The following is a 26,905-nucleotide window of genomic DNA, read 5'->3' as shown; positions in this document are numbered from 1 at the left end:
GAAGCTAATACATAAATTACAAATTCTCATTGTGTCATACATGAAATTTTAATAATAATGCTCTAAAGAATACGGTGACAAATACAGGCGTTGTCGTGGCTCAGTCATAAATATTAATGGGTTTTATAATGAGAGAGATCCAAGGGAAACTGATTAAAAGTATAATGCCTCCCAAAGGATGTTTCAGTGCTTTTTTTTAGCTTAATGGCTACTGGGTATGATCAAAGAGTTCCTTGTGGTTGGCTGTAACACATGTTTGTATGTGTGCTTATGAATTAATCTCGAGTAGTATGAATTAAAAATATTACAATTATAAGAGATAATCTTGGAAATGAATGTTTCTACAACAGTGGTAGTTAGTTAGTAGTAGAAAATATGAAGATTGCATGGATTTTGCCTATATGAACGTTTCTGTATAATAGAAGTAGTATGCAATTTGTATTCACGGGTCTGTCGTTCCCATAAATACCTAATATACTGTCCTTAACTTTTAAGAATAAAACGCAACCCTCTTCGCCTAACAGCCATCTCCCTACGTCATCACTTTTCATAGATTGATCTCCATGTATTTCCCAAACATATTCCCATTCCCAAGCATAAAAATCGAAGTCGAACATACGTCTTTATGTTCCAAATAAAGTCGGATTGCGTGCAATCTGAAGAACAAAGTTACATAAAGCGATCTTTTATTTATAGACGGACATAAAGTCCGAGCTTGTATGTGACAGGTGCTGCTTACAGATGAAATGTTATCGATGTTTTGTGCAGTTGGTAAGTCTGGATAGACGTATTTAGACGTCATGATTAAACTTTAAATATTGTAGCATTCATTTCATTAAAAAATCGCATCGAACTACTTAACGACTTTAAGAAAATAAGTAGGTTCTCAATTCGTCTGTTTTTTATCTCATCTCGATGGTTCTTTTATTAATTGCAGATAATAATGGTCCCATGTGGTTCTATTTAGGTATATTTGGTCTTGAATTTACCAGTGGCTTTTGAAATATCGTTATAATTGTTAGATTACATCATAAATATTTGTTGGTGTGGTCTAAGAATTATAAGACACTAAACTAAATTTTTTATAGACTAGTCGATTTTAATGTTCGAATTATTGTAACGAAGACGTCAAAATTACAGCTTTAATAGGTAATTGTTTCGAGTACGTTACAATTTAAATAGTTTTAACAATCTTTTGTTGTGTTTCAGGGTATCAGGAAGTAAAGTCAGGTACATTCAGGGGATACCAATACAAATTGGAATATATCATTCTTGTATCCCTGACGTGGCTCAACCTTGGCTTTGACCCTACACAAAAGATTTTGCTTTCGGGAGCATAAAAATGTCTGTTTACGAATTCTTTCACTATAGTAGTTGATGTTTATTTTTTAAACAGTGCAATCTGTGCCGGAGCGTCAGGCATTCTATGGTAAAATGCGTGTTTGCGTTAATTCCCGTACTAATTCCTACAATACGTTCTAATTCCTACAATATGATAAATACGAAAGTAACTACTGTCTGTCTGTTACGCTATTACATTCAAACAGCTGAACCGATTTTAATTAAATTTGAGAAAGAAAATAAGCTACTTTTAATCCCGAGAAAAAGGGTTAGAAGAGGGGATGAATGTTTCAAAGTCAAAATTAAATATGTTTTATGTAACATAACCTTTGACAAGCTTTTGCAATCGTCATAGTAGTACTTTAAATCTACTGCCGTTTGTAAGGAAATTCTGTCTAAGTCACTAAGTCATGTGAACGATGTCGCAGATAAAAGCTAGTACATAATAAACATGCAACGCGGAATTTAAAAAAGTTACCTATATTGTTTTTAAACGAAAATTGTAAAATAACATCTTAGTTGAAAAGAACTTTCATACAATTTCATAGCTAAATGAGCACTAATTTACAATATGACACAATACAGAAATTGACAAGGTAATTAATGCCGGCAACATAATTTCCAATTGTTCTCTAAATAGAAGTCAACCGTTTAATTTGCAATTAAATAACTTGTGAGTTTGTTAGAAATTGTCGTGTTTTAGTCGTTTGCAACTTGTAATGAGCTTTTAGGTCCTAGTTTTGTAGCAGGGATTATGAACTGAGTAATTAAAGATGGGGAATTTATCCCGGTTAAAAGTTTTATAGACTGTTTTGAATAGTTAGTTACCAAATGTTTTAATTGGTGTTACGATTATAAAGTGTAGGTTTCTCAGCATAAAGATAAGTATTAGGTAATCTACCTATTGGGTAAAGTGACTCCAATATATGGAAAAGGAGTCTAATTACCATTTTACTAGTAAAAAATAAAATGTTTAATTTAGTCATTGATTTGTTAATAGTTTTTAAGCGTTCTTATTTCTGTATATAGGAATTTCACGGTACACATTCTAGTGTCTAGTTTTTTTTCGTGATTCTAAAGTATATCAGTTCAAAAATATCTCTCAGACACTCGCGAAAATGCCATAGTACTTGTATTTTTCGTGCTATTTGGTACGTGCTCAGTCAATTCGCTCCTAGAAAAAATGCAGACAAGTAGTCAACATCTTGTGTAAATAATAAACATTATAACACTTTCTCAAACTTCATCAACGCTTAACATCTTGCCTGCGTAGTGCAGTCTCTACTCAAGATTACGTTTCATTTAACTGCGAATATCGCGGTACAACTAACTCGCTAAGTCGGATGTTGTTCACAACTTTGCACAAGTTTCCCTCTTCAGAGACAGATACTTTAAGTCTTAGTTTCTTTAAGATATATGATGATGTTCTTATGAATAATTTTTGATGAACAATGCTGTCCATTCACAAACTTGTTGATTTTATATACTTGAGGAATGTTTAAAACTAACTAAGCATTCTTTTCATGAAATTACATTGAAAAGACCTAGAACTTTGAATTATAATTTAGAAAAATCGTGCATACCACGGCTTATTACGAAATTGTCGAACTTTATATACATTTATCTACATAGGTAGGTACCTCTTGCTTGCAGGATCAATAAATATTTGCGTAATCTACGAAACATTATTATTATTTGTTTCGTGGTAATTACTTTTTATATTTCAGCACTTCTTCGCGACACAAAGTAACATCTATAGAAGTTAAAACAGTAAAGACATAGTGCAAAAAAAATGCGTTCGTTTCCCTCAGGTTCACCTTCCCCTCGTATGTTTCGCAAGGCAAGGGAATATTGGCTTTGAACTTCGAACTCACTTCCCGTCAAAGACTTACAGGATTTATTGGGTTCAAACTGTCCCTCTAATAAATTAATATGTAGGCGCTTATAATTTATTGGCGTCCTTTATCAGGAGGACTATTGAGTTGGTCCGCAGATTCAAGGGCTTATTTAGTTAAAAACAGTAGAATTTTTTTTCAACTTATCGATAGATAAGATTAGGTAATAATGAGGCCTTTGATCTGAGCAATAGGCCTAGACAATTAATTGTGGCGGTTTTATTCCCGATTGTAGCAAAATTTTCTTGTTCTTAGACCTACATAATGCCCAACAGCATTCTAAATGTGACGTTCTATGTAAAGAGTTTAATATACAATCGCCAAAACTTTCAACTTATTGCATCTGTTGTATGTAATTTAGAGCAAGTACCTATTATCTTAATCCAAGTAACGACATCTAGTAATATTATGGCGAGTTATGTCGATTAATTTATGCAATATGTGGTTGGTTATTTTCTGTTTTTCTTCTTGTTCTTTTATCAAGTAGATGTAGCTATGTATAAAATATTACTCGATAAAGAAAAATATGTTAATTTTAATTTTTTTTCTTATTTTGTTGCAACAGAACCTTCCACTGCAAATCACAACACATTTTCTTCCATTTCAAACACACAAAAAAACTGTGTATATAGTCAATCCTAACAGTCTGCACATAAATATCCAGCCATTGTTTCCTTCCCAAAAAACCTTGTTACACAAACGGCAAATATTCCAATATCTATCAGGAATATTTTCGTCTTCAGATTGAGTTCGTGTATTACTTGCTGCCTCGGGCGGGAAACAGGATTCAGATATTTGATCCCTAGACGAAGAAATAGTTCTTTGCAGAAAAAACTTCGGACTATGGAAGTTATCAAGTAGATTGGTTGGTAAGTGCTAAGCGAGGATAGTGTTAGTGTGATGAAATTTCTGTTTTTCTGGTAGAACAGCTGAGTCGATAGTTTTTGCTGGAGACGATTGTAAGATTCATCGCAGTGATGATCGAGTATTCTGAATGTGCCCTACGTCCGCCGTCGAACATAATGATTTTATTGTTGAAGTAGAAAATTACGAAAAATATCTGTCAGACAACTGTTCTAAGCCGAATTTCGTCACATTTTTTAGGTGATAACTAGAAAAAGCTGGCTCTGCTCAGAAATTGAAGGAAAAAGAATGGGGTTCTTAGACATGTCATTGTAAGCATGTTGTCTTCTAGACTATTAATTATGGTAATGCTGATAAGATTTTTGTTTGGTTGAACGCTCTAATCTCCAAAACTGCTAAGCGGATTTCAGAATGTTGCTATGGGTATGATACGATGGGTGATCACATGGATAATCACGTCTTAACCTCGTCCTCGTCCAACCAATATCAGAAAAGCTTAAAAATCACCTTCAATCTACGTGAAACTGCCCAACACCACAAGTTGAGATAAAGCCAATAAGTGAAACTAACTCCGGGCTCATCTTAGCAGATTAAGTTTCATTTTGCAACCGATAGATGGCGCTGGCACAAGTTCGCCGTGGCCTGTTCCAAACTTATCACAACTTTCTCCTTATGAATTTTGTTCTTGTTTGACGGATATGCCGCTAATGTCGTGAGGATAAGTCGACGATATAATAGTCATAAAATGTAGTGAATCGTAATAATCGACTTGTAGTATAATATAATAGTTTAGGGTACCAAAGGTTTCAAATAACAGAGAGTAAATCATATTAATAGCATAAAATGTTAGATTTTTGGTTACTGGGCCCTCTAGTCCAAACATGAGAAAATTAATACAGCCAGTATTAATAACTAGTTTGGCAAGTGCGTATTTTTTTGCGCAATGTATTTGCTTATCTCGACTTCCAGTTATCAAGCTATCTTTTTGTTCAGTAGTTATCCGTTTTTTCAATGAGTTTAAACGCCATTGCATCGATAAACTACCGCGAAATGTACATCAGAAACCGAGGGTAAAAAATCCTTATTTGTCGACCACTATCAGAAGAATCAAAAATACGCTATAATAAATGTATTTTGTCAGTCACTAGTGTCTATGATAGTTTAAAGAATTTACAAAGCATGTTTAACTACGAGAACCAACGTTTACAAAATATTTACATAAAAATAGAATCTTGGTAGAATTGCAAACACTTTAAGCTGTTAGTAAGCAGAGACTCATAAAAATTTAAAACCGCTGATGCAACTTTGAATATATTTTTAAAGTCAAATTCAATCGCGGTGTTTGAGTTCACACAAATGGTTTTTTGAAATGTGTTCAGTAATATTCTTTTGAAATGTTCGTTGAATTTATTATTTGTATTTCTACATAAAAATACGTAAGGTGTTTAGAATTTTAATGTTACTTTAATGACTAGTTTTAATACTGAGCAGATGATGAAGTAGATTTTATACATGTATCTAAAATAAGTATCTCAATATTCACTACTTAATTTTAAACTTTCGCTATTTTTTTTTTCACAGGACATCGAAATTGACATAGAGATCGACTTATAACATCTTATTGAAAAATTCGCTAATACGCTACTCACTAAAGGCGCTGCTCAGGTTTTCATACTTAATTTGTCCGCAGATAACTGTTCGGTTATCAATAGACAAGGCATTTTTAAGAAATAAATGAAGCTTATATAGTGCGCACACAAGCTTGGATTTAATGTTGAATCATGGGTAAAATACATATAATTTAATTATTTGCTTCGCGCGATAGTTGATATACGGACATGATGTAATTATTATATCAGCGCATTTCCGTTTAATTATTACGTCATCATTTAATTTGGTAAAGTTAATTATTTCAAAAACCTCCTCCATAACACATTTTGCATTAAATTATGGGAAGTGCTAAAACGCTAGATAAATCTAAAAAATGTGTTATTCTCTTACATTCATTTTGAGATTTATTTAATAAAATAAAATTTATATTCGCTTCAACCAACTTGCAATTGTTTCTACTAGTTACACACTGACATGTCATAAAATATATTCCAATGAATACCCAAATACAATAAAAAATGGTAATTAAATTATTAAGTCCATGTTCGTAAGTTTATAAAAACAACAAATTTTCGTTACATTAGGCTTATAACAATTAAACCGTTGAACTACAACTAATACATAAACCATCATGTTATTATTATTTTTATGTATTAGATAATTCTGGAATAAAATCTTTAAAACCTACGAACTTTGCATTCAGCCTTAACATTTGTTTTTAATCAGCCCTAACACGCATTGCACTGGCATTTGTTAAATGCCAGTTCTAAAATGGAAGCCGCTTCGAAAACTATTGCAACCTTTTTACTACCACACTTACAACCTATAAAATACGTCAATAAATTGTTTTATTTCTCATCCATTTCTTATTTTAAAAAGGGGGTATAGTATTCCTAGCTATGTTGTTTTCGTATAGTATTTTTTTTAACTAACCCATTACTGTCCGGGGCAAGGGTCTCCTCCCAAATGAGGGGGAGGGGTTAGCCCTTGAGTACACCACGCTGGCCAAGTGCGGCTTGCGGACTTTGCGTACCATCAAGAACTGTTCTAAAGAACTCTCAGGCATGCAAGGTTGCAGCACGATGTTTTCATTCACCGTTGGATAAATCGATAATATATATATATAAATCGAAAAGTCATTGATGTGCTGCCTCGGGTTCGAACTTGCAACCACTTGCGTGGGAGATACCAACTTGTACCACTCGGCTATCACTATTAATATCTCAGGATAGCTCACATACGGTCATCTGATTCCAAACTAAGCAGTGCTTGTACCATACATACAGTACCTATACATATAGATAGTAATGAAGTCTGCAACATTCACGTACATAGTTCAGGCGGCACACAGTATTGCACATGTAAGTGAAGTTAGCTGCAACTTATTCCATTAACCTGTAACTTGGAGTTATGTTCGAAGTAATTAGTTGGGTTATTGCATAACTGATCGTAGATACAGTTTCGTACAGATAATATTGATACAGTGTGTGTTAAGATTTAGTTTATTGAATTGCGTATTTAATTTTGTTTATTACTGGTTTCTGTTATTTTATCCGCGTGAAGGATTCCAGAAGAAGAAGTCAATAATACTGGATTAACAAAATATGATACTTGTTTTACTAGTGTAATGATACTAGTTTATGTTACTTATTTTTATATTGAGAAATATATTTGTTACTTATTAGGTTAAGCCAGCGGCTCGGTCTGTTTTATTTTATTCTTATTAAAGCTTGTCATATAATATATTCTTATTATACTTATATTTGTTATTTAAAGATCTTTTAAACCTTTTTCTTGGTCAAATATGTGCGTGACATTATATGAAGATTAATCAGGAATCTACTGCATTATTTCAGTGAATCTGATATATTTCCCTTAAAATATGACTACGTGCTAGGGCTTACCGAAAATACCTTCAATGAGCAAACCGCTCTCATGCTTCAATAATCAAACGGATGCAAGTACCTTACACGACAGCTGATCACAAGGTCGCAGGCTCTATTTCAGGATTTGTCAGCGACTGAAGTTACATGATGACATGGTTTTGGTTATTATTATTTTCAAGGTTTTTATGGGTGACTGGACGCAACAATGGACCGAAGGCGTATAAGACCCGTTGCATTATAAAATTATGTGTACAAGTCGCGAGAGTTTAATAACGTTAATATAACAAAAGTGTTATTATAACCCATACGCACTAAAAAGAAGTTCAAAAACTATTCTAATACATTTCTTACGTTTATAACACAATCCCTAACATTTACAAGCGTTCTAAAGCCCCTAAAAAGCTTTCAAAAACCTCTCACCGTTACTCTTGACCTTACAAAAGCAAACAGAAATACGGTTCACAAAAAAATCCGTAACAGCCGATGTCATTGATGTACGGCCATCGATACAATAGCTAAGCGGACTTTATATCTAGGAAACATCCCGGTATTTCATGCCGGACCTTTAGCAAATATTTCACCAACTATCCGTTTTATATCGTGCAATGTGTTTATATAAATATTTGGGCCTTGGTTCATAAATCCTGAACCTAGATTTGGTCAGTTGTGTGATAAATGGTATCGAGCATTTTTGGTTACGTTTATTATTGCTACGAAAAATGAGGCTTAAGCCTACAGAGGGTAACTAAAATATTTTTTTAAATCATTTCAAAAATATTTTTTCGACACTATATAGTTTACCTATTTCATGAAAATTGAGTGAATCATAGTAATTGATTGTTGGAATAGAATTTAGGTATAGTAACGCCTCCTTTTTGGAGTTGGTAGAAATAACTTCATTATAATACCTGCACACAAATACACATTACGAATAATGCAGCATGCATCACGAGCAGTCTGAGATTAATTTAACTGGATATTGAAAGGAATGCAGTGTCCAACAGTTACAAAAATAAGATACAATTAAATATTTACAAAAAATATTAAGTATTTATTTTACAAAATACAACGGCTGACTGTAATGTCGGATTTGGAACTCGGCTACCAATTAAAATAAACTTTCATTTGTAGTTAATTATTTCTCACGAAGGAGGTCGCGAGTTATAATATGCAACAGTATGTGGTACAAAGTTTTACCCCCAACGGTGTAAGTTCCTTAGCGCTTTACGGGTTAAATAGTTTGAATGCTGACCTAAAAAGGTAATTGTGAGAATGTTAGGCCTCCGCCTACGCAACAGTTTGCTGTACTGTTCTAGAACTTTCTGTATAATTTGTAATTTGTAATTGTTCCTTCTGCATACTATATTATCACGCTAGACCATACTTCAAATTCTAAATTCCATTTCAAATCATTTATTGCTTACTAAGTTATAAATACAAAAAGATCTTATATTAGGGCGGTAATAAACTTAATAGTCTTTTTCAGGCATTGCGAGTTTTCCAAAGTAGGGTAAGGTAAGGTATTTTATTATTAGGTATGTCCTAATATTAGCTTTTATCCGTATTGTTAAAATGTATCCGTCAGTTCGTTGCATGTTTGATACAATGCACACGCATACACAAAGGTAACGATTTGTAATCAAATGTAAGCTAAGAAAATTTTCTTACAAAATCTATTGCTAAAGTATTAAAATAAGATGTGGAATATTGTAAGGTGTGCAATTAGTAGCGAGTGTATCGCTATCTGCTCGACACAATACAAGACTCCCTCGTAATGTGTAGCGCGATTTCTTCACTCCATATCTATTAAGTAGTGTTGTATGAAAAATGGATCAGCGCATCTACCTGATTTTAATAAAGTGAATTCAGTGAAGTAAAATTTCATCTTTTGATACCAAGGCTATACAATAGTTATTAGTGAATAGAAATTGTGCTAATGAGGGGACATTAACATAATGTCTAGGTTTTTTGTATTAAAGAAGGTCAGGTGCGTAGTACTCGTAAATGGCGGTCCTGTATGACAATATGTACGAATGTGAATGGGGCAAGAAAAGTTCTTAAGGATCGTACCAAGTGGAGTTCCTTGATCTTTGCCTACCCTATCGGAAAAGGCGTGACTGTATGTATGTATACTTTTTCCTATATTACTACTTTCGAATTAAAATTCAAATATAATCTGAATTTATATTTACAAGTAACTTGGTTAAGTATTCACAATTATGTTGTTTCTGTTCTTTTTACCATGAGAAGGCGTTTTTATCTATATGTGTATGTAAAATAATATTGACAGGAAAAGCTTACCGCTTGGATTACTAAAGTAATCCATTATGTGCTGTTACTTTTCAGTATAATACAAACCGCACTTAGTTCGGTTCAATTTGTGCCGATAGTGTGTTATTAATAAGTGGTTTACCAAAAACCGCGGCTACGAAAATGTCGCTTCGTTCTCGTTTAAATAGCATCGAGCTTCAGGTTAATGTTTTTTCTTAAGTTAATAAGTGATAAAAATAATGTAATAAACATATCACATTCTCATACTTGTTTTAAAAGTTCGTCTTTTTTTTTTACGGTTGAAGTGATTTGGATTAAAATTTACTGATGAGTTGTTAACGGTGAACAGGGGTGTATTTCATACACTTCTGCTTGTACCTTTGGTTATAACTGGCGTGACATTATGTATGTTGCAAGTTATATTTATTTATTTTAAACTTAATATACAAATTTGTATAAGGGCGGACTTAATGCCAGAGGCATTTTCTGCCAGTCTACCTTAGGGTGATGCAGACATAATTACGAAGGTGTTCACTAGTCCCTCGTAAAAAACAGTTACCAGAGCAAGTGTTGCCTTAAAAAAATCTAATATCTAGGTACCTCTAAAGTATTTTAAATTACACCAAAGGTTAAAAAGCAACCTTTAATTCAAAAAAAAGGTCCACCAAAAACCATTAACGTCATAATATTTCACAATCAGTGCTTAACATTGCTCACATTCATTTAAAAAGTCGCGTTAATGTTGGTTTTCTTAGAAAACACAGCGTTTGAACGCGTAACACGTGTCGAGTAACATTTCAATTAATTCCCTCAATTTCCTTTGGAAAATGGCCATTTGTTTTGAGATTTTGGTAAATTCATATTTTTTGATAAGGTGTTGTTTAATTTTGTGTTTTTGTTAGTAGTTAATTGATGGGTTGTAGTCGTGTGATGTAAAAACTTTTTGGTAACTTTTTTTATTAATTCGTTTTTTCTATTTGCAGCAATTTAAGGACTTATGCTGTATTATAAGGGTAAATGTGGGAACACGATAATTTTACATACAAAAATAACGAAGTGAGATTTCGTCGTGAGATCTTTTATTCGAAAATACTTTTTATCTAAGGCTTTAAAATATGTCTTCATAAATTCTATGTTTACTACCTCCCTATAACGATCACAACCAATTCTAAAAGTGTTAACAAAAAATTTTTTTTTGGCTAATTCAACTACTGAATTTACTCTGCTTAACAGTACCTTTGATTAGCAAGATTCTTTTGGTGAAGAATTTTGAAACAACCAAAAATAGAAATCCTACAATTACTGTTTAACGAAAATAGCTACCTATAATTACACTGACAAGCCAAAACCATAACATCACATTTCATAAAATAAAACGCTTCGAAGCGCATGATCCAATATCCGTCACACATCTCATCTAGATTGCGTCTCGGTGACCGTCGGGCGCAGCCTCCGGCGTCGTTACATGCAGCCGTCTCTGTCCATGACTCTGTAGTATGTATCTGTATAGAATTTGTAATTTTGATTGGATGGAATTGATTCTGAGATGATTGATTGTTGGTAGTAATTTATACACGTGTGTATAATATTGGTACTAATTGCTTGGAAATCTATTTATTTGTATCTATTTCTGGTAATGATTTTTGTCAGTCATCTTGCTTTTATTTGTTTAGCGACATGTGGTTTAGTTGATTTAATAACGTTTCTTTAAAAATTGTTTTAATAACGCAGACTAGATTAAATCGAATGGCCTAAAATATAAGATCTTAGTTAAATTAAAGTCTATTTTGTGTAGATTGAGTATACAACCATAATGTTGCATAAAACATTAAATAGAACTACACGATAGATCCTTCTTCATTTGTAAATGCAGAATTCTGTAAAGTTGTAACGAAATTTTTTCCTCTTTCAAGCACTAAATTCTTAATAAATTATCATGAATGTGCTATTCATGATAATTTATTAACACAGGTAGCTTATTACCAAAATATATAGAACACTTTTAATCCTTTGATTTTTTTAACTCTGAACCACCCAGACGAAGTAACAAGAAATTTTTATGCCACACTCTGCAAAATAGCATCGCACTTAAAATCACGAAAATACGCTCTATAACAAGATTTTAAAAGCAAACATATGAAAAAGGCTCAACAAAACCAACTAACACAGATTCTCGTCCTATTTTAAGAGAATGTAAGCAAACGCGCACAATTATTTGCACAAAGAAAATTTAATCATATGACATGAGAGAAAAAAATGCCTTTGCATTACAATGTCCTATTTAAATACTATAAGAAAGAGCTTTATGTCTTTATCGTCTTTTTTTTTCTAGTAAATAATGATATGTATGTAGAATAATGTTTCAGTCTCTATGTTTGTGAAAGAACATTTGACATATAATGTCTTTAAAAAAATCAGGTATTGAAAAGGAATTCGGTAAGGCAGTTTTCTAAAAAAGGTAGCTTAGCAATACGGTCTTTAAAGTAACAAATGTGCCATGAACCAAATAAATCAGAGAAAACTTCAACCATGAGAAGGAGGTTGCGATGTCATTTAATTGGGCAAGATAAAAACATTATTCGAATGCCGTACCCGTAGAATTTGGTTTGGATTTCTTATACTAATTTCCGTAGCACGCTTAGCTTTTTGGTAGTAGACTGGACGACCTAATTAACAACATAAATTGCATTGTCTACCGATTTCAGAAAGTCTCATGTATTCATACTTTTGCAAAACTTAAATTTGTTAATCCTTGTATCCCCAACTCCTCCCTCATTCCGAGAGGGAGACATTTGGATTGGTTAAAAAATATTTTACATAATTATAATTAAAAGCACTTTTTTTTGATGACTAATTAAGAGCCTCCGCCATTCTTTTAACTCGGTTAAAATCGTCTGTTATCCACTTTCAACATACACAAACGAAGTCCATCATAAATTGGAGCTCACAAAATGCTGAAACTACGCAAACGAAATTCGCAATACGAATTCTGATTAATAGTTCTTTGCAACCGTCTCCAGTTGGTAGCCAAAGCAAAAACGTAATCAAGCAAGGATCCTTTGGTGGGCACCTCGTCATTCATCATAGAGTGCATTCATCTTGTGTCTGCTTGATGCCTACGGGTTATAGTCTTGCTTGTAGTTTTAAATGAAGGAAAGATAGTTTACATTTAATTATTTATATCTTTTTTTTTGACTGACTGAATCTAAGGTTTGTAGCGCGATTCTCTACAGTCGGCACTGTCGAGTATCGAAAGTTTGATATTTAAAATGTATTGTGGAAATAGTCCTACGACGTACGTTAAAGTTGCTGATCAGATTTATTTACCTAGCTACCTATAGCGATACGATAGCTAGCCGATTGCCGGTAGTTGATAGTGGACATGTAAAATGCGATAAGACATTTTTAATTTACTTTAGGCTGGTAACCCCACCGAAAATCCAGTGTAGGATACACTACCGACCGCGCCACAGAAGCAGTCATAAATAAATAAATTCTTCTTTTTAATAAATGAAATAAAAGTAAAATTTTTGGTTGTATTTTTTTATATTTTAAGGGTTCCTCTGGCAGTCAGCGTTATGCAAAATCTCTTCAGAGATTAAAGGGATGAGCATATCATATTGCCTATGAGAATTGTGAACGCTTAGTCACTTGGCATGAATTTGAATTCCAATCTAACTTTTAATGAAAATTCATTCTAGATTTATGACTGTACGATCCCTTGGCCGCGGGCAGACTGTATAAATGCTTTAAAAATTGTTAATACAGTACCTAACTTGGAAGGACTTTTGACAAAATTTGTACAAAAAAAGAAATTGTTCAGTTTTTACTCTATATTTAGAATTATTTAAAATGCTTTCTTGGTTAAAACGATACTTATTTGTGATTTGTAGACCTTTTAACTGTAAATAAAATGCATGCAGCAGTCAAATTTAAGAAATAAATTCATGCATTAATTATGATCATAGTCCGATTGTCAAATTATTATAGTCGTTTACGGCGTAGTTAAGTTCACCGTAACCGACTTTTACCGTTACGACCATTATAAGGTATTGATTTCATTCTAAAATATAATTCAAAATGCTTAAAGTTTTAAAATATCTCATACAAAATGTCTGAACAATTTAGCATAATCTAATTACGAGTGCAGGGAAGTAAAATATTTCCTAACAATAAGAGTCTAAAATAACAAACTTCCCAAAAATTCTATCATACAATTTCACCATCATATCAAATAATGGAAAAGTAAACATCAAAAACTAAATTCCACGGAATCTAGTTTGAATTTAACAAAAATATTTCACCGCTAAAACTGGAGCACGCCAGTTTCGAACATTAATATTGAGCAAATATTTATGCATATCAATATCGTAATAAAAGCTTTCGTATTATGCATATATGTGCGTATTTTTCTTTTATAACTTTACATTTAACAAATACTTTAAAAACAAATTTTATATGTTCAAATGAAAAAATAAAAAAAATATTAAAATAAGGCATTAAACCTATCTGTAATCATCATAACTTCTAAATAGTTAAAACAAATAAAAAAAAATAAAAACACTTGGATCGATCTCTGAGGTTAAGCTACACTTGCCATGGTTGTGCCGTGGATGGGTGACCATCTTATACAAACTAGGTTCCTCCGTGTTTCGTAAGGCACGCTTAAATGTGGGTTGCTGCTTTGATTTCCAAATATCTTTGACAGTCGTTACCAGGAGTCAGAAGTCTGAAAGTCTCACGACCAATCTTACCGTTGGGTATCGTGTTATAACCTAGGTCTGATAGGCAGTCGCTTTACTCGAAATTTATTTTATAGTACATTTATATTATATACCTTAACTGGCTTTCACCTCCTTAGGGATGAAATTTCTAAAAATGCTCTCTTAAAGCTCCTCTACATTTCCTAAGGAATTTTCATACCAGATTTCAACTTCCTACGCTTAGTAGTTTCGACTGTGAGTTGTCCGTCAGTCAGTCATTCGTTTAATGACTCAGTAACAGCAGAGTTATATAGGTATATTGATAACTCGTGAGCATATCCGTGTTAATCAGCGAGTTATTTAAATGCATGTAATAATACCATAAAAACGTTTATTTGTTCATAACTAAACATTTTTTATACAAACGCTCGCCCACATCGGTATCTCTTTTGATGAAAAATACTGATCGAAATCCATGCAGAAGTATTCGAGCTATGTTTGCACAAACAAACAAAGGTACACAATAAAGGCTTGGTTTAGAATGTTATGAAATCAATTTGAATGGTTTTCTTTTTACTATTTATTCTAACTAAGTATAGTTAAAATATTCGACTTGGCTTTGTTCATTAATTCTTATACAAAGGTTTGAGGTTTGTTTCTTATAAATAATCAATTTTATTTCTGTAAAATTGAATCATAAAGAGGCTTTTAAGGATTTAAGCCCAATTTGAATAATTATGTAAGTTTAACATTGACCACTAGAAAAAAGCTAAAATTCGAAATACTAAAACGGAGTACATACCTAAATGTGTTGTTATATGTACTTTTAAATAAAAAATAACTGCTATTAATTATATTTACCTTTCATAAATACCGTTCGCATAATAAAAAAAAGGAAATAATATTTATAATTAAATTAAAATAATGTGAATAGATAAATTCACTATAATATTACTTTTTTATTAGTTTTCCATTATAATTTTAATTAAAATCCAAATTTCTAACACAATAGGTATAAGCTTTTTTTCACATTATAATACAACGATTATATAAATCTAACAACAATTAAAAAACAAAGTTTTAAAATACGTACTCAACGAAGTACTTTTGTATGTATTTTTCAACTAACTGTAATAAAAGTTGTGTGAAAGTTTCAGAATTATCATCTCGTTTGTCACGACAATTGTAGTTTCTACTGAAACTTTGTTCCGATACCTCTTCCCACGGGAATAACTTGTCCCTATAAAGTTTGAAAAAACGCTTAAGAATTTTCATATAATTATGTATTCTTTAAAACAGATTTAGGAATTTTGTGTCTCTATATTTTGCATGTCTAGTGCTGTTCTCGGTAATGTCTAAAATCGATTATATATTTTTTATAAAAATCAAATATTACCAATTACCCATTAATAATTCAGAATATCAAGACCAGTTTATCCAGTCATTAATCTACTCTTAATGTACTTTTAATAATTCCAAATCACACTTACCGATAAGAACTAACTCCAAAATATTCATAATTTCACTAAAATCACAAATTTAAAATAAAAAAATCGTTTATCCATTTGAAAAGAAAAATATAAAATTCACTAAACTGTCGAATGGAACGAATAGAAAGTGGGTTAACTGAGTGACGGTGACGCGGAACGCGAGCGCGAAGGCTGAGACGCTCTGGCTAACTGGCTACGAAGCGTAGCGATACTACGGTGCTACGGTGCTACGACGCAACAGGCAACGATGTCCGCTTAAACGGCAGCCTGTTTTAATGAACAATTTGGACGTAACGCTTACGGGCTTAATTATTGTCGAGTTGTGCATGATTTTAGTACAGATTTGTGTATTTCGGCATTTATAGGATTACTTTCTATCTGGTAAAAAATTATGACAATCTGTTTCATAGACAAATGTGAATACTTTTGCTTAAATGTTTTCTATAGCATGTGCAAATTGGAATAGTTAATCGGCATACAAATATATATTCTGTTTATTTTGGTTGCAGCCTTTCATTTAAATTTTAAGCAGGTGCTGGGTGCAATTATATCGCCTGATATTGATTGATCATTGAATTTTAATGCATAAGTAGATTTCAAACTTTATTAAGACAAAGTTTAAGAAAAAATCCTCGACATGTGGTGAGCTTTTTGACTTTAAGATATATGTTTTTATAAATTCTAAAGGACATCATCTGCAGCAGCATATTGTAGCATTTCAATTTCAGTACAGAGCAAATGTAAATGAATTTAACAGACTTTGATTTAGGTTGTTTTACGGTTAGCAAAGAAAGTAGATTATTTCCTGGAGTCTGTTATCAAAAGGATTTGCCCAAAAGATTTCAGTTACAAATTGTTAAATTCTCCACCACAGATACTCGGTGTGGTATTGTAAATTGACGAGGTACATAGTGTTAATTAAATCGTTCCGGGTAGTGGGCCGACTCACTGCAGCCAGCCTTTGTGAAAGATATTTCAAATAACCACCATCTGTATTAAAAACAACCTTTTGGGGATCTTTGTTGCTAAATCGTTATATGACAGTATTCTTTTTATTCAAAAATATTTTTAGTGAGAGTAACATTGTTAACCTTTGAACGAAGCTTTTACCAATTTTGTGTTTGTTACCAAAGAACACAGTTCCACTATAATCAAGAATAACAATTTAAATACTTAATTGCAAACAAATTTGTACCTATGTTTTTATGAAAAAAAATAAAAAGTAACATTAATCCTTGTATAATTAATGATTGAAACAAAGAAGTAGGTAAACAAACATCTATAAACCCCATTCCTTTAGTGCAAGAAAGCGTAAAATACCTTAAAACAGCTCCCATTATTACAACAATAAATTAAATTAAACGTTTACGTAACGTTCTGATAATTTAACATAAATACGCTTATCACAGTACTAAATCTATTAAACAGAGACACCCCAATAATTTGTAAATGGCCTCTACCTTAATAAAGTTCACTTATCTCGGTACCCAATTTGTTCGATAAATGATCTCGATATACTATAATAGATTGAAACTGTAGCGCGATTCTCTACAGTCGGTACTGTTGAGTATCGACAATTTGACATTTAAAATGGACTGACAAAATAGTTCCTACGACGCCCGTTAGAGGCGCTGATCGGTAGCTCGATTCTCTGCAACTGTCGACTACCTGCTTCGAGAAATTTTATACGGAAATCTGATCAGCGCCTCTGGCGAACTTTGTAGGAACTATTTTGGCAGTACATTCTTAATGTCAAACTTTCGATATTCGACAGTACAGGTTATACAGAATTGCGCTACTGTAGCGCTATTCTCTGCAGTTGCTAGTTGTACAGAATGGCCCTACTGGTCAGTTTATAAATACCAGTTAATTAAATCAGAATTAATAGATTTAGTTTGCAGCTGAACCGATCGATGACTTTCAGATTGGTGAGGGTTATATTATCTAAGGAAAATAGGCTAGTATTTTTAACTATAAAACGCGGCCAAAGTCTTGGTATAATGCTATATTTATAAAAGAGCGCGATTTTTCCATCAAGTCAGATATGTTATTTAGGTATTAGGTTTAGGGCAAATTTTACAGCGATATAATATTGTAATATCATAAAGAGAAAGTGACATTAAATGTACAAAAAATACTATAAAAAATCCATATATTATACTAGCGGACCCGACAGACGTTGTCCTGTCTACACGTCTTAAATTTGAAAAATTTAAACTTTTTTTAATGATCTAAACCATTCTCAGGTCCCCTTGAACACACACACAAAATTTCATCAAAATCGGTCCAGTCGTTTAAGAGAAGTTCAGTGACATACACACTTACAAAAGAATTATATATATAAAGATAACGTAACCAATACTTTTTTTAATGGTGAAACCGAAGCCGGTGTACCAAAGGAATACATTTCATAGATATATGTATGACAAATCTAAAACAATGTCGTTTTCAAATTCCACTATCAACTGAATCCACGTCTCTATACTTTTTAGGCACTTATTTATAAAAAGTAAAACATCAAAATATAATATCACATTTTGATTTCCCGAGAGAATCAAATCGTGTTCGTAATACTAAAAATTCAAGCAGGAATGAACTGAAACTGCCAATAACGTAGGAATGAGAGTACTATCTTTATAATGACGGCACCCAAGGGCACAGTAACAAATAAACACAAGATTTCTCAACGTAGCGTTTTAGACGAGAATATTTTGTAACGAAATACATATGATTTGAAACACACTTTTTAAACAGCAGAAGTAGTTTACTGTAAAGTATAACTTGTGGAGTCAAATCAAAAGGTCAAATCTAGGTCAATTATAGACACTTAGGATGGTGAATTTACAGACATTTACGGCTAAATCCAAAGGCAGGGCCAATAGGAAGTGTTGGTAAGAAACTAATCCAAGCTACCTAGCTTGTTAGTTAGCTTGCTAGTTTATACCTATTCTCATATACTATACAGAAGAAAAAGTCAGCTTTCTGATTACTAAAGAATATTCAACATATTCATAATATAATATGTATCGTGTATGTGTATGAATATAATATGTAAGTTTATATAAAATTATTATTTAATTTTATATAAACTTTCTCACTTTCTCGCGTAACTTAAAACACACTTACACAATCTCTGTTAAAATATTGTATACATCAAAATCTAAAACCATATTAAGAGTCTTATATTCTAACGTTTAAGTGAAAAAGTAGTTTCAAAACCGATATTCTTCTGTAAGCACTGCGCATAATATCACTATTACTCTGTGACCTAAAAACCAATATTTTTCTTTAAGCATCATTGTGTTTTAAGATGCCAGCGAATTTATATTAATGTGGGATCTTTTTATTCGGTAGTCAATAGATTAGTTTTATTATATTTTTTACTTTTGAATATAGTTTCTTATACATATTGTCTAAGAATACAATATTTTAGGCGATGATGTTGAGTCTAGAATTAGAATTAGGTATAGCTTTTTTTTAAATATTAATGCATATAAGAAGCTAATCATAATGTTGCTAAATTTAGTAAATTCATAACTAAGAATAAAAAATGCAGCCACAAGTACTTGAAGCCATAAATAAATAAATAAATATATTGTTGGACAACTCACACACGGTCATTTGATTCCAAACTAAGCAGAGCTTGTACTATGGTAACCAAATAACTGATAAACATACTTATATACTTCTAAATACATACTTATATAGATAAATTGACAACCAGGTTCAGAACAAATACTCATGCTCATCACACAAAGATTTGTCCCGGGTAGGATTCGAACCCACCACACGCGGCGCTACGGTTATTGCGGCGAGGTGACCGCTTAAACCACTGCGCCAAACGTGCAGTTATTAATATAAAACAGTTCAATACTTGAGACTTAATATACCTCTAATACAAATAAAGTAACAGAAAGCTAAAGATTTCAATATTTAAAATGTTTTTTATTTAATTGATTTCCAGAGTATGGATCTACATTATGCAACAAATATTACCTTACCTCTACCACCATCGCAAACTCATTCACGACTTACCACAGTACAATTTAGCTGAGCTTCTAAATTGGTTGTCCGAGTCAACGTGCCGGCATCAATCGTGGCAAACCCTCATCACCTAGCTGAAGTGACAACGATCTGTGAGATGAATACTGAGTAAGGAAGTAATGGGGGAGAAGGAACATCCAAAGGTAAGAGTTTGCAGACGAAATGCGCAGTCTAAATTGTTGGATAAGCACAAGAATAGTATCTGAAGAAAAAAATACCTTAACATTGACAATTAAAAGTAATCAGATCTTATTTAGAGCCAAGTTTCTAACCTTATATGCCTTACCCTAAATTAGTAAACCCTTCCTTCAGTGTATCCAGATTTTTTTTATATAACTTTTGATAATAGTTACGCCACATGTTTCCCAATTTTCAATTTTTTATTTATTTCGTTTAGTTTTAGTTCACAAAGCTTTTGAATAGGAATGTCTAGATAAATGAATTAATCGAATTTATCGAAATTAATATATAACATATTTATAAGTTTTTTATGTTACGACAACTACATTTCAGCCAAAGGATACAAAATGCCTGGATTTAGGCATATAAGTATTTTTAAAAGGCATAAAAATATGATGTAATGTTACTGCAGTTTTTTTTTTGTAGTTATCGTAACATACGAAAGCCAACGTTATACTATCCTAAAGACAACAACAAACCTACTAAAACATCAATCAGTCAGTCAGTTATTCAGCTAGTCAGTCTTGTTAAAAATCATCGTTAACTTCCCAAGAAGATTTTGTTTCGGCTGTTAGACACATCAACTTATAAAACTTTGAGTGTTCCTCAAAATAATTGTCACTCACTTTCCCGCGAAGACAAACAATGTGAAGGTACTTACGAAAGTACATAAGAGTCCTTGAAATAGTTGCTCGTTGCTTGTTCTGAACTCTAAGAGTGGTTTTTGTGCAAAATAACTTTACTATCATGTGTGAGTAAAATGTCAAACTGTAAGGTAGTCTGACCACTCTGTCGAATGCATTAGAAAAATTGAAAAGCGTAAGTAGTCGAAGTATATTTCACTAGGTCGATTCTCTACAGTCGGTACTGTCGAGTATCGAAAGATTGTCACTTAAAATATACTGCCAAAATAGTTCCTACGACATCCGTTAGAGGCGCTGATCAGATTTTCGTACAAAAGAAGTAGATAATTAAATTTAATTAAATTGATCAGCAATCGCCAGAACATGGCGATTTGTATATATTTATTTTATTCCTGAATGTAACGGCAGGTTGCTAAGATTGCAACGTTAACATTTTTCAGTTTAAGATATGTACTTATGACGTAATTATAAGGGTTTAACTGACAAACATGTGTAAGCCATCATATTGTTCATTTTGATTAATTTATTAGGTCGGGAAATAAGTATTTTCACATTATAGTATGTTTGAACTTGTAATAAAATCTCTTTGGCTTCAAGAGTCACAAATGAGTACACGGTTCATTAGATTTCTTTCAGTGAGTTCGTAAGGTACCTAAATATCGAGCTTTTTTGTGTAGAGAAAAGATTTTATTACAAGTTCATACATACTACATATAATACGAAAAGACTTTTTCCCTGACCTAAAATTTTCTAAGAAATACTCATCCAGTAGAGCAGTGATAGCCGAGTGATATAAGTTGCAACCTCCCTCCCAGTGGTCGCAGGTTCAAACCCGAGGCAACACACCAATGACTTTTCGAAGTTATGTGTGTATTAGAAATAATTATCACATGTTCCAACGGTGAAGGAAAACATCGTGAGGAAACCTTGCATGCCTAAAATTTGTTTAATACATTTATTGAGGGCGTGCAACATCCCCAGCCCGCACTTGGCCAGCGTGGTGGACTCAAGCCCTTACCCCTCCCTCATTACGGGAGGAGACCCTTGCCCAGCAGTGGGACAGTAATGGGTTAAATTTATTTATTACTCATCCAGTATTTATTCTTATTGAATTAAATGCAATCAAAACAAGCTAAATCCAACGAAATCTGAAATTGCAACGAATCTTAATGAAGTCTCTTATACAATATTATCCTCGACATTGTCTCAGCGTGAAGTGCTGATTCGACACTTAACTGAGAGGGCGGCAAATGAAGCACTTTCAAAAGGTAAGAGCAAAGAACATCGCAAATAACTTGGAAGTGAATTGAGTAGCTATTGTTAAGCTGTGTTTAAAATAATAAACTGTAGAAAATTTTAACTCTCGCGACTTGTACATTGAAGGATTATAATTGTAATAAAAAAGAAACTTGTGTTTCCTTTTCAGACAAAAAAACGAGATACTTTTTTTTGGCTGCTATATATCGTAGGTTTTATGCGAGCTATTAACTTATTTTTATAATCAAACTAGCTGACCCGCGCAGCTGCACTCACGCTTTCTTGTTTTTATTTAATAAAGCGCATTTTCAAATTTATTCACCTTCTCTGGACTTCCACAAATAATTCAATACCAAAATTAGCCAAATCGGTCCAGCCGTTCTCGAGTTTAAACGAGTCTTACTAACAGCTATTAATTTTTATAAATATAGATTAACCAAATTTTCCAAAAGTAACCCCATTTTACGGTACAGATTAGTAGCTATCCAATGGTTGTCGACTGAGATACACAAAAACCCCTCCGTTGATTATACATTTTATAAAGTATCGACAACATGTAATTTCCTTATTATTGCCAATGCCATTATACTATACATGCAAAAGTGGCCTTTTAATTCCAATTAACAATTTTGTTTTTTTTTCCAGCCAATATGGAAGTACATTTTCCGATCAAAGCCGTTATCTACCCCATAGCCTGTCATGTCCTGTAACAGATAATCTATGTAAACATCGGCACGTGTCTATAATAACGCCGGAGCACCATCAATAAACGTTCAGTATTTATTCAACTATTATCGTGTTGTGTGTTCCTGTAAAAGTTCATTATGTTTACTTGAAAGGTAAGGATAAATAAGTAAATAAATTTTACCCATTAATGTCCCACTGCTAGGCAAGGGTCCCGTAATTGGGGAGGGGTTGAGCCCTGCCTAGACTGCTTCCACCAGGCTGGCTAATTAAAAAAAAATACAATTTTAACATCTAAGCACGGAGACGCTTAGTTCAAGTACTACGGTACGGTCACCCATCCGTGGAATGACCCTCTGATCGTTTACCGATCGGTGTGTACAAATGGCTATTAGTGACTTAAATATGTACAGAATTTGTCAAGAAATTATTAACTAGTTTTTTCTTCTTTGTTTCGTTTCTATTGTAACTAAAAATAGTTTTATTGCTAACCCACCACATCTACCTTAATCGATCGTAATATGGTAACAAGACTCAAGGTATATGTTAAAACCCAATACCAAATAAGTATTTATATCCAAGGGATTAATTATAATGCGTTATAACAAATTTATTACTGAAAAGATAACGTAATCTTTAAGATAAATATATCCTTATAATTGATGTTTATCAAACGTATCGAAAAATTCATGTTTCAGATTAAAATATGCAAACGCGTGCGAGCTGTCAAAACATAACTTTAAGAATTTCTTTCGGAAGCGATTGAGCTATTTTTATAGATGATTTCGGTTTAATTGATTCTGAAGCAAAGAAAAACTATCTGCCAATTTTCCATACAATTATTTAACAACTTACTATATTTGCATATAATAATACAAATAAGAAACATTTAGAGGATCTCTTAAAAAAAAAAAGTATATAAATAAATTTAACCCATTAATGTCCCACTGCTGGGCAAGGGTCTCCTCCCGTAATGAGGGAAGGGTCAGACCTTGAGTCCACCACGCTGGCCAAGTGCGGGACTGCGGGTTGAGGACTTTGCATGGCCTCAATCAATGTATTTAACAAATTTTAGGCATGCAAGGTTTCCTCACGATGTTTTCCTTCACCGTTGGAGCATGTGATAATTATTTCTAATACACACATAACTTCGAAAAGTCATTGGTGTGTTGCCTCGTGTTCGAACCTGCGACCACTTGCGTGGGAGGTGAAAAAAAAAATTGAATTTTTTATATATTTACAGCTCATTATCATTTTGAAATACTTACACCTGTTAAAATTATATGGAGATTCCTTATATTTAAATTTATATTACCTACGCCATTTGCTACCCTAATTTCTCCTATTATTCATTCCCATCCATACATCTTAACACCAAGGAGTCATTTTATGCAAGGAAATTGTATTTTAATAGGAGCTCGATAACAAACCAAAATAATGTTTTATAGAGGTAGGTGACACATGCTACTTAAAATCTCAAGCTGATTACAGACTTCAATCAGAATTTGCACACGAATTTCATTTCGGATTATGCTTAGAATAGTAGTCTAAAAAAATATTCTTTATTAGTACCTACAGAGGCAAGTAATTAATAGCTAATTTACTGTACAGAAAAAATGTAAGCAACGGGAGGGGACGCCTTAGAAAGAGATACATATCAGTGATGTTTTTTCCAAAAAGGTCAGGTACGTAGGACTCGTAATCAACCTGTATCGCAAGGCGTATGAATGCTTCCGTTTCACTATATAATAATATCATATTCTCAAATAATATATGAATGAAGCAAGGATAGTAACTATCGTAACATGGGACATTTTTATGGTTCCGTACCCAAATGGTAAAATCGGACCCCTATTACTGAGTCTCTGTTGTCTGTCCGTCCGTCCGTCTGTCACCAGGCTGTATCTTATAAACTGTAAGAGCAAATTTTCACAAATTATGTATTTCCGCTGCCGCTAAAACAACAAATATTTAAAATTAATCTGATGTCTGCATACCTATTTTATGTGTGATTTTGTATATTTAAATATTTATAGAATCGTCTAGACAGGTAAGTACTTATTACACATATTTTACAAAGTTATAATTAATTTATTGATAAAACAATTGCTTCTGTGTTTTCCCTGGTTAATTAAAGGCCAACTTTACTAAATAAATGTATAGATAAATAAAATTGATCGTTGTTAGATCGTAATCTATTGTCATTTAATTAAAATCAATCGTAACCACTGTTTCTGCATGACAACATGCATGTAAATTAAGCAAGGGAAGTTTGTAATGATCGTATTGGCGTTTTTTGGTCTCCTCGCTTACGCCTATGGAAAATATATTTTACGTGTAAACGGAGTAAGGGAAGATGATAACGATCGTAGCCAGTAATGTTGTTTGGTACTCTGTCTACGCCTATGGAATGGAAATTTAACATATTATGTAATATTTTTAAAAATCCATCAATGTCCCACTGCTGAGTCTTCTCTCAGAATGAGGTGGGGATAAGGCCTTGAGCTCATCTGGTGTTCAAGTGCAAGACGGCGACAATGCATAGCTTCTTGGACTATTTCAAAGAATTCAAGCATGCAATGTTGCATCGCTATTATTACCTTAACCTCAAGAAGTTAAGGTTTATTTCTAATGCGCACATAACTTTGAAGAAAGAAGAAGTCATTAGCGCGTTGCATTAGGTTCAATACCCCAACCACTTTGGCAATCACTAGTCTAAAAAGTCTACCAAACTTAAAACTGTTAAAAAAAAAATGTTGCCAATGACACAAAAGTTCTTGGTACTTAATTACTTAGTATATAAATTGTTTATTTTTTTTAACTAAAGTATCCCTTTACAGAATTGATATTATAACCATCCAAAAACTACCTTACATGTGAGGCTAAGCAGTGACGTTCGTTATCATGATTCACTAATTTGAATATTGTGTTCTTATTATCTCATATCAAATCAGAGATAAGGATTCAACAGATCATGCTCGAGCTCATATGAATTTTCAATTCTTTGTAGTTAATCAAAAAGCGACTTAATCTAGAAACATGTAATAACAAATCTTACATATTTCACTTAATTCCTAACGAAAAAAATTAAATTTCACTAACTAACTATCCCACTGCAGGGTAAGGGTGCTTTCCAAACTGAGTTAAGGATTGAGACTTAAGTTTACTATGTGCTACTATACAGTGTGCTACTAGCAGTGATAGCCAAGTGATAAAAGTAGATACCTCCCACGACCACTTGGGTCGCAGATGCGAACCCGAGGCACCACACCAATGACTTTTCGAAGTTATGTGTGTATTAGAAATAATTTTTACAAGTCAGTGGAGTCATGCTCCAAAGGTGAAGGAAAACATCGTGAGGAAACCTTGCATGCCTAAAATTTGTTTAATACATTTATTGAGGGCATGCAAAGTCCTTAACCCGCACTTGGCTAGCGTGGTGGACTCAAGGCCTAACCCCTCCCTCATTAAGGGAGGAGATCCTTGCCCAGCGGTGGGACACTAATGGGTTAAATTTATTATGTGCTACTATGGGTTTAAGACTTTGAGTCTTTTCAAGTGCTAGTTTCACAAGTGAGTGAGTGCTTGACAAGCATAATATATCTAGATTATAATTAATAATAATTCTGTAATGGTTCAAAAGAAGGAAGCGGGAGCGTCAGGCAACTATCCGTTGCATAAGCCTGCAGATAACTGATGTTCTAAATTAAACATTTTGCTTCGTTACCCGCGAATTTGGCATACGTAAAAGGTATTCTTCTATACTAATTTGTAAGACTATAGTTCTAGCCCTTCCCAATACATCGGATGACCCACCACCATTGTTATCCACTGGGACGTTATCCACATCCCAGTTGATAACAATGGAATATTTTTTGTATTAAAACAGGTTGGTATTTTACATTGCATTTACATAGGTTATTAAAAGCATACCTAAATTTCAAGGATTACACAAATACCAATATACAGTTAATCGCACATGATAATTTATTATAATTGATTACTATTGATACAGATAACGCGACATATCCACAA

At 32.9% G+C, this 26,905-nt stretch overlaps 1 protein-coding gene across 1 annotated transcript in view; it reads right to left on the bottom strand.

Annotated features, from left to right (window-relative positions):
* The window catches only part of mAChR-B (muscarinic acetylcholine receptor), a 42,121-nt gene extending 25,886 nt beyond the window's left edge, over window positions 1-16,235 (bottom strand). The window contains exon 1 of the mRNA XM_076115768.1: window positions 16,062-16,235. The gene's annotated coding sequence lies outside the window, so the exon portion shown is untranslated. The remainder of the gene's footprint in view (window positions 1-16,061) is intronic.
* Between the last annotated feature and the right edge of the window lie 10,670 nt (window positions 16,236-26,905).

This window comes from Anticarsia gemmatalis, chromosome 6, assembly GCF_050436995.1.
Source record: "Anticarsia gemmatalis isolate Benzon Research Colony breed Stoneville strain chromosome 6, ilAntGemm2 primary, whole genome shotgun sequence".
In the NCBI taxonomy this organism is placed as follows: Eukaryota; Metazoa; Arthropoda; class Insecta; order Lepidoptera; family Erebidae; genus Anticarsia; species Anticarsia gemmatalis.
This window is presented reverse-complemented; position numbering and strand designations above follow the sequence as displayed.